Here is a 9789-nt window from a genome sequence, read left to right as displayed (position 1 = left end):
AAATGACACTTCCCAGCATGCCTTCCTATTTGTGCACCATAGAAACTATACATATCATCACTAAAAGAGAGTTCCAAAGCCACGGAACTCGACACCCAAAGAAATACCAGAAATCCTTTGGATATCATGTTACTAATGTATATTCAATATCTTTTATTTTATTTAGCAGACTTCACTTTGTCAAAAATCTTGAATTATTTCTAGCTGACTGCTTCACTTAAATACTTAAGCTCAACATCTATTACTCACATACACTCAAATAACAATAAATTCTATCAAATAGTCTTAATATGCATTTTAATTGTAACAAAACAAACTTAGCAAACACTCTAAGAATACAAATTAAACCTAATAAAGAAAACCAACACAGACCCATAGTAGCAACCTTACAAACCTGACAAGTATGAACAATCTTAATCTCCTTACAATCATATAACACTAATTAACTTATCATTGTAAGAGTATACTAGAGCTAAACTGATAATAACAGTCAACTTCTACTGGTGAAAAGGTTCAAGATCTTAGTGATGAATGATATGTATTTTGGAACTCTGTCATTACATCTCTAACTGTATATTCATCATTTATAGCAGATAGTGCATAAGTATATTTCAACCCATTTGCAATACATTGCAAAAATTGTCAAGTGTAACTACATCTACTGTCTCTGACGTATGCCTATAATTTAATACCTGATCACACCAGAAAGAGCTATTCTTAACAACTTTGTGGAATAACAACTAATGCCATCATCTAAAGTGAATGCTTACAATTACAGGAAAAGACAACTAACTACTATCAGGCTTACCATTGTGAACAGTAAGGAAATGTGCACTGCCACACACTTCATTATGATCCAAAATCACTCTCCAAAACATGAGTATGAAGGTATACAATTGGAAGATTAAGAAGACAGGATGATATCTGTTAATTTAATTTGCTCTAACAATTCACTCAGCCTGAAGGGCAGACCCCCGATATGAAGTTCTCTTTTGGGAAGACCTACATTCCACGGTTCTATGGTATGGGGACATAAGTTGACATGAACAACCAAACACATCCACAAACAACAGGAGACACCAATAACAGCAAATCTTTGGCATCTTTTTTTTTTAGACACATCATATATAAGGTGACAAGCAATTCTGTGCTTATTTCTGAATCTGCAATAAGGCTCATTTTACAATGTGTGGGCTCCAAGGACAGTGGCAAATATAGAGGACAGCTCTGTAAGGTGCCTCGACTACATTATGCAGTGCTCCTCTAACTCTGTAGGAGAGAGGTGCTGCCTGTCCAAAGAGTTTGCGAGCTACGAACACTTCACACAGAAGGCCACAAGTAAGTGTAATGGGGAAGCGGCCACCTTAAGGAACTAGCAAGCAGAGAGTGACATCACCAGCAACTTCTAACTTTTTGAAGAGTTTGAATAAACATCACTTCCTGTATTACTGATTGAATAGTGAACCCTTAATCCCCATGCATCATAAACATTAAATTTCATCATATACAATCATTTAAACAACAAGAGACTACTAAGCAATCTGAATGGATTTCTAGCAACTGACCAAGTTAACCTTACTGGACTTTGGATAAAGTTAAAGAGTAATTAATACTTTTATACTTATTGGAGTAGGAAATGGCAGCATTAATCAACAGAATAGAAAAATTAAGCTCCATAGTATGGCATCTAATTCTAATATATGTTTGTTATTTGGTATATTGAGGTTATAGACTGTCTGACAATAAGAGTAAAAAATTAATAAAGTATTTTCATGCTGGGTGCACTGAAAATGAAACAATCTTAAAATTAATCATCTAAAACAAGAAGCCTTTTTAAGAGGGAATAACACTTCCATTAAGTGGCTTCTTCAAACCAATTTCATCAATTGTTTTCCTTTCCATTCTTTTGTAACTTTGGATCATGTCATCTTTGATAGTAAAGTTCACCTTCAATGGACGGTAAAGCAGTGAATTTGAGTTGATGTATGAGAGAGAGCAGTGATATCTGTACTTGGTAGGAGATTAGTTCCCCTCGCTACACAGTGCAGTGAACAACAATAATAAGGTAGCACCATCTCAAGGGATTGTTAAAAGATAGCCAGAAAAAGCTGATTTGTCACACAATAATACAAGTCTTGAACTATGTGTAATGCATCACCTAAAAGTTTAAGTATTAGACCATTAATCAGAATAACTGACATATGAGACTCTTATGCCATCATTCCTCAGATTTGATAGTAGTACTAACAACATGGGAGTATCTTAATAACTCTCTTGTTGCCAAAAAAGAAGAGAAGAGAAGAGAAGAGAAGAGAAGAGAAGAGAAGAGAAGAGAAGAGAAGAGAAGAGAAGAGAAGAGAAGAGAAGAGAAGAGAAGAGAAGAGAAGAGAAGAGAAGAGAAGAGAAGAGAAGAGAAGAGAAGAGAAGAGAAGAGAAGAGAAGAGAAGAGAAGAGAAGAGAAGAGAAGAGAAGAGAAGAGAAGAGAAGAGAAGAGAAGAGAAGAGAAGAGAAGAGAAGAGAAGAGAGAAGAGGAGAGAAGAGGAGAGAAGAGGAGAGAAGAGGAGAGAAGAGGAGAGAAGAGGAGAGAAGAGGAGGGGGAGAGAAAAGGAGAGAAAAGGAGAGAAAAGGAGAGAAAAGGAGAGAAGAGGAGAGAAGAGGAGAGAAGAGGAGAGAAGAGGAGAGGAGAGAAGAGGAGAGAAGAGAGAGAAGAGAAAGAACAGAGGAAAAAGAGGAAAAAGAGGAAAAAGAGGAAAAAGAGAAAAAAGAAAAAAGAAAAAAGAAAAAAGAAAAAAGAAAAAAGAAAAAAGAAAAAAGAAAAAAGAAAATAGAAAATAGAAAAAGGAAAAAGGAAAAAGGAAAAAGGAAACAGGGAAAAAGAAAAAAGAAAAAAGAAAAAAGAAAGAAAAGAAAAGATAAAAGAACAAAAAAAGAAAAGAAAAGAAGAAATGAAAAAAAAATAATAAAATAAAAAATAAACAAAACTTTTATACATACATACACACATACACACACACACACACACACACACACACACACACACACACACACACACACACACACACACACACACACACACACACACACACACACACACACACACATATATAAATATATTATATATATATATATATGATATATATTACATATATTATATATATATTATATATATTTTATATATAATATATATAATATATATAATATATATAATATATATAATATATATAATATATATATATATATATATATAATATATATATAATATATATATAATATATATATAATATATATAATATATATATAATTTATTATATATATCATATATATCATATATATTATATATAATATATATATAATATTATATACATATATTATATATATATAATATATATATATATATATAAATATATAATATATATATATCAAAATAGACACACATATATCAGTATAAGACTTGAAAAAGGGAGAACTACGATAAAAAACTAAATATTTCTCAATATTCATTTTCACCAATTTTTTTATAGTACAGATGCTTTATTATAATTCATCTCTCTCTTTCTTTTGTGCAACTCAATTAATACTAGGACATAGTCAAACTGATCATCACAGACATGTCATAAATAAGGAACTTTGTGAAGCAATATACACAGTCCCTCTTTAAATGATGAAGCTACAAATAATCTATGAAGCTGGGAGATGGTGCTTCCCACTAACAAGAAAAGGGATTCATCACAACCATAGCATTCCAGGCCAGATAAAGATATGTCTCCCATCTAGGAATTTCAGAAGATTCTGCAAAAAATTGCCTATTGTGGTAACCCTGATGAAATATTGTGTTTCTTGAGAATTCCCTTTCATAAGAGAGTTGTATAGGGGAAAAAAGGATAAAATATATCTTTGATTAGCCTCCAATCCACTGGCCAACTTTGGTCCCAAATTAATGGAGTCAAAAGAGTCACACTTAATACCCAGAATCACTCTTCATTAAATGAGGAACAATCATTGACTGAAAAGCCTAATTACTTTGACATGAAGTTTTACTTTCCTTATATTTGATATGTATGTTGCTACTGCTTCATTTCAAACTGAAAAAATAGAAAGCAAGACCCTTAAAACAAGGGTGAGAACAAAATAAATAAAAGAGGGGACAGAATGAGGTCAGAGAGAATTGGGGAATATAGAAGGTAAGATCTGAAACTAAATCAAAGCTGCAAATGGAGAAGGGAGAAGGAAAGAGTGGTAAATAGTATTATGTTCACAAAAGGATAGTTGTAATATGATTTCTGGAAGCAAAATTAACAGGAAAGTAATAACTAAAATTATACAGTAAAAGCAAAAAGTAAAAAGTTCAAAAAATTATCTTAACCACTTGCTGTAACTTCATAAATTATACCACAAACATTTCCAGTTAAAAAACTAATGTCAAGTTTTTTTTGTTTTTTTTTTTTTGTTTTTTTTAGAACTTCACACATGAACATTTTCAGCAAAAGATCTGTTTTGCTGACTAAGGGAGCAACATATTTCAATATCTGGCCTGAAAAAATAATAATGCACAGTGCATCCAGTGCTGGTACAGTGTTAAATGACCAACAGTGCTTAACATGAGGGTTACACTGACCTAACAAAAATAAAATGCTGGATCTTGCAAAAACTATGCAAGAATCATTGAGTTACAATCCATTCTAAACTACACAGATCAGTAATGCATATCAATTCCTTTTGGCCATGTAAGACAGGCAATAACGACATAAATATCTTTGAGCAATTCGTGCATACACCCTAATTTTGGGCTAAAGAATATCAACAAGATTCAATTAGGAAGATGACATTCTGTGCAAATTTATATAAGACTTTCCTTTCTATATATTTTTTTAACAGCTCCAAATTACTGCTTCCCTATGGGACATTCCTCCTAATATTCTATAGGGCACCCATCTGACTTGTATCTATGTGGACCAAGGTTGATTGTCATGATTAGACTCTCCTAATGACAATAAAATGCTAACCCTGGGTGGCTTTAAGGAAGAGTTACACAAACTACAGAATTGGTAGGTAGACCTTAAAGAACCACAGCTTGGTCCAGCCCGACACGCAGTGATGAACAAGTTATCAGTATTGTCATGTTTAGTGTCACATATCAGCATTGCGTATCCTAAATAGCATATTATACAAGATATGATAAATATTATATAGATAGTAATACTTCCTTATGGCAAAATAACAATAATTTAAAAATCCTATATACACACTAATGGACCTGATTACCATGTGCTCCCTAAACCCACGCGAGTATATACAGGGGGTCGACATCATCCAGTTATCAAAGACTTTTCTACATGACTCTTCAATTCTCACTGGCCACCTAAAATAATTGAGTATCAATTCTGGACAAACTGATCACCTGCTTCATCCAGTCATTACAGCACTGAAATGCTAAGCAAACACATATTTTGTAAGCCAACAGTATCACACTATGTGACTACCATTCAGGAAGAAATATTTCAACCAACTAATCTGTCATACATTGGGAATGCTTACAATTTTCACAGCATCTAGCATACAGGTAACAAACTAAGATTCTAATTTCATACTACATGTAGAAGCAATCTTTTTTTTTCTTTTTTTTTACTTACTACAACATAAGACATTAGCATGGTAAAACCATGATCATGCTAGACAAAATAATTACACAAAATTCCTCCTTTGCTCTGGTACAGCACTTTTAAGAACACGCTTCAACATCATGCATTATACAATATCAAAATCCTTATCCAAAGAGTAAAGTCATCCTCTTAATGCACTCTCCTGTACATGCCACTGATGTCAACCCCCCCTCTCATTAAATTGTGAGCAATCTCAACACTTAATTACTCGAAAAACATCTTTAAAAAGTTCTAGACGTCAGTGACTAATCAGTGCTTGAGAAGAGTCAAGTCACAGAGCAATTTCAACCTCTCAAAAGTTAGCACAGTACTGTATGTAAAATGTGGAAAAAGCAATATTCCTACATCTGTTACAAAATAAATAAATAGATAAAATAATAATAGATATAATTTCTCTTCACCCTCCATACATCAACTGTTATCATTGGAGGCACTTCATTTTGCCCTGTGACCTTGACCTTTCAATTTATAGTATATATCATAATGCTAATTTTAAACCTTGAGGTAAACAGCAGTTAATACTAGCAAATCAAAATAATGTAATAAATAATGATAAAAAGAAGAAGACAAAGAAAAACAGGAATCCACAGCACTAGTGATGGTACTTGTGAAAATAATGACAAAACAATATCAGCAATATTAAAAATAATTGCTAGTTAACAATTATCACTAATGATAATGATAATAATAATAATAATAATAATAATAATAATAATAATAATAATAATAATAATAATAATAATAATAATAATAATAATAATAATAATAATAATAATGCTGGTGATAATGAGTTATGACAACGATAACAATAACAACAATAACAATAATAATAATAATAATAATAATAATAATAATAATAATAATAATAATAATAATAATAATAATAATAATAATATTGTCAGAGACTGTAACAATAACAACATCCACAACATTTACGATAATAATGATAATTACAACATTAAATCTACAGCATTATATAATAACTAAAATAATATTTCAAGGACTATTAACATAAATAAAAACAATGATCCAAAACAATAATAGAGCCAATAGATATTTGTCAAATAAACCCATCAAATATCTAGAACCATAAAAAAATAATTAAATACATATTGCCGATACTAGACTTGGATTATTACAATCACTCAGCACAGGATTCAAAGGAGCAAACAAAGACCCTGAGATTGTGCTGGTTCAATTCACCCATTGCAATAGAGTTCTAACATATATTGGAGTGTCTGTACACTTCCTTGAGATACATTCAAGTACAAAATTGAAAAAATCAAACTATTTTTTTTTCTTGGATCATGGCCAAAAAAGTTTCTTCTTTGTTTTGTTCTTTCTCTTTTCTGTTAGTGTTTTTTATTTTATTTTTTTGCACATGTTGATGTGCACAAATGCTCAATAAAGGAGAAGTGGTAGCCACTGTGATCTTTTTACAGCATTACAATAATACAAATGCCTCTGAAATATAGTTTACAATAATCAAACGGATCTGTTCATTGAAATGCTTCACATCCCTATATAAAATACTCACTAATAATCTAAACACAAAATTCTTTATCAGACTGACTTCATCATCCCAGCCTCTCTCATTCACGTGTGTACTTTGTTACCCATCAGTCTGATAAAAAAGTAAAATACATGAATAAATAAAATATGACTTTTATACCAACCACACCTTATTTCACACACTATACAAAATGTATGAAGGATCAGCACCATCGGCCCAGCAAAACACAGCTGGTATTAAAGCATCACCAATGGTTCTATACAGCTCTTTGCCAATCCTAAACACAATATAAGCATGTGATAACTATATTCTCCTTTGTATACAATACTGGGGCTATGGAAGTTACAATTCAAATATCCATACAAAATCTTATTTAGATGCATCTTATTTAGATGCATAACAAGTCAAAAATGCTGAAGAGAATTTGTCAAGAAATAATAATTGCAGTGATGATGCAGACAACTGCTCATCATGTACCATCTCAATATAATAATGAATCCCCCCAAGGGTGAGGCACAGAAAGGCAACTTGATCATGACATGCAGGCATTTCCATACCCAAATGAGGGCTCCTCTTCTGGAACATTGCAAACAAGAAGAGGAGCTCCCGACATGCCATTCTCACAGTGAACGTGTACAAGTCTTGCTGCAAGTTGTCAAGTTATCCTACAATGAACCAGCAGGAACTCGGTCTAGGTTCCCCTGTAGTGGCTGACAATGTCCCACTGTTTTGTGAACTTATTAGGGAATGAAAGGCACAAAAACCTACCAGACTAAAGACAACAGTTCCAAATACTATGATTAGCACAAGAGAAAAGAGAAAAGTGAAACAGAAAATATAAAAGGAATGGGGGTAAAAATAAAGAGGCACTTGAAGAAACAAAAAGAAACATAGTCCCCTTTCTCCCTAAAAAAAATATGTATTATATGTATATTCAACAACCTTGTAAAATAAGCAGGATGTTTTCCATAAACAATACCTATAAAGCAAATCTATTCCAAACTTTCTTAAAGCAACAACTACATTCACTTTGTGTGTATATATACTAAGAAATAGTATTACTGGTGTTTCCTGATGCAGTTTTGTTGCACCAAATGAAAGTAATAGCTTGAGTAATACATAAAACAAGTGCAATACTCTCTGCAAAAAAAAAAATCTGTAATAGACTAGAACATCAACAAATAGCACAAAGCTCAACCTCAGTGGCTTGTCCACAGTCTTGGAACACCATTTAAACTCAGATCATCATAGTTCATCATTCAAAACAAATATTCAGGAATGAAACAAAAACGATACCTTTAAAAATCAAGATGCAAATACAGTACATTCAGAATAACAATACATGGGAGAAGAGTGCAAACTCACTGATGGAGTTATAGTAACATTGGCACGTTCTCTCCACACAGAACAATTGAAGTTAACGAAGTGTCACACGCAAGCACTGCATGCTTTTGTGATAAAGTATGTAAGGGATGATTAATCATTATCACTAAGCTTCTTCAAGAAGAAGAAGGAGGAGGAGGAGGAGGAGGAGGAGGAGGAGGAGGAGGAGGAGGAGGAGGAGGAGGAGGAGGAGGAGGAGGAGGAGGAGGAGGAGGAGGAGGAGTTGGCATGGCAACCACTGCCATAATGTGCAAGTGGTCTTTAAGTTGTGAATCTGAAGAAACATTATGGCTAAACCATTTGGACAATATGGCTGTAGTTTCCCTTGTCAGCCCATGAGGTGGTGAGAAAGGTGACAGAACATATATTCTTTGTTCTTTTTACTCTTCCAGAGATTAGCTCCATTATGAAAGGATTAATAAGTAATACAGAAATCACATTACCATGCAATAGTTATCACAGTGAGTTAAGCTACAACCCTTTCCGAAGAAGCCTAGTTTTGCTCGTCACCAGCCCAGGGCACCAGCACTCAAATTATCAATAATTAGCATACAAGTAATTAAACAAATTCCTCTTCCAATTGCAATACCTAAAAGGTATGTACCATATCATCAACAGTGTAATACATGGAAACTGGTATTTCAAGGTTTCTCCACTGGGTATAATTTAGTTTCCTTCATGATGAATCACACTACTGTGAAAATAATGTAAGAGACTTCTTTGAGGACTTCTTTGGGTATCCCCAGAGCACAGTCTGATATTGTCAATATATCAATATCTGAACCTACTTACTCCCTCACATAATCAATTTAAATTTTAATTATGCCTTCAACTGCATCACATGAGAAATTAAGACAAATTTACTTGATTTGCATGTCATTACAGTGCTGAGCCCATGCTGGGACTCTCTGAGCCTAGTTATTGCTGCAACACTGGCAAAGCTTATGTCAAGTATACACTATAAGACTGACAAAAATATATGAAAGATAATAGGTCTGTGGACACCCTTCAAAACAGCATCTGCCTTTAAGTCTAATTGTGCCCATAACCCCATTCTCCCATTTAGTTATCCACAGACCCATGGGGAAGTTTCCCATAAATGTGTTTCTGTGTGCCCTAGAGGTTGTTTTGAGTAAGCTACCCAGCCCAACAAGATGTGAAGGTTATTCATTAACATGTGGACAGATGATTAAAATACAAACTTTACACTGATACATTCAATGATCTATTATT

Source organism: Penaeus chinensis, chromosome 40 (genome assembly GCF_019202785.1).
Source record: "Penaeus chinensis breed Huanghai No. 1 chromosome 40, ASM1920278v2, whole genome shotgun sequence".
NCBI classification, from domain to species: domain Eukaryota; kingdom Metazoa; phylum Arthropoda; class Malacostraca; order Decapoda; family Penaeidae; genus Penaeus; species Penaeus chinensis.
Note: the sequence above shows the minus strand (reverse complement) of the source record.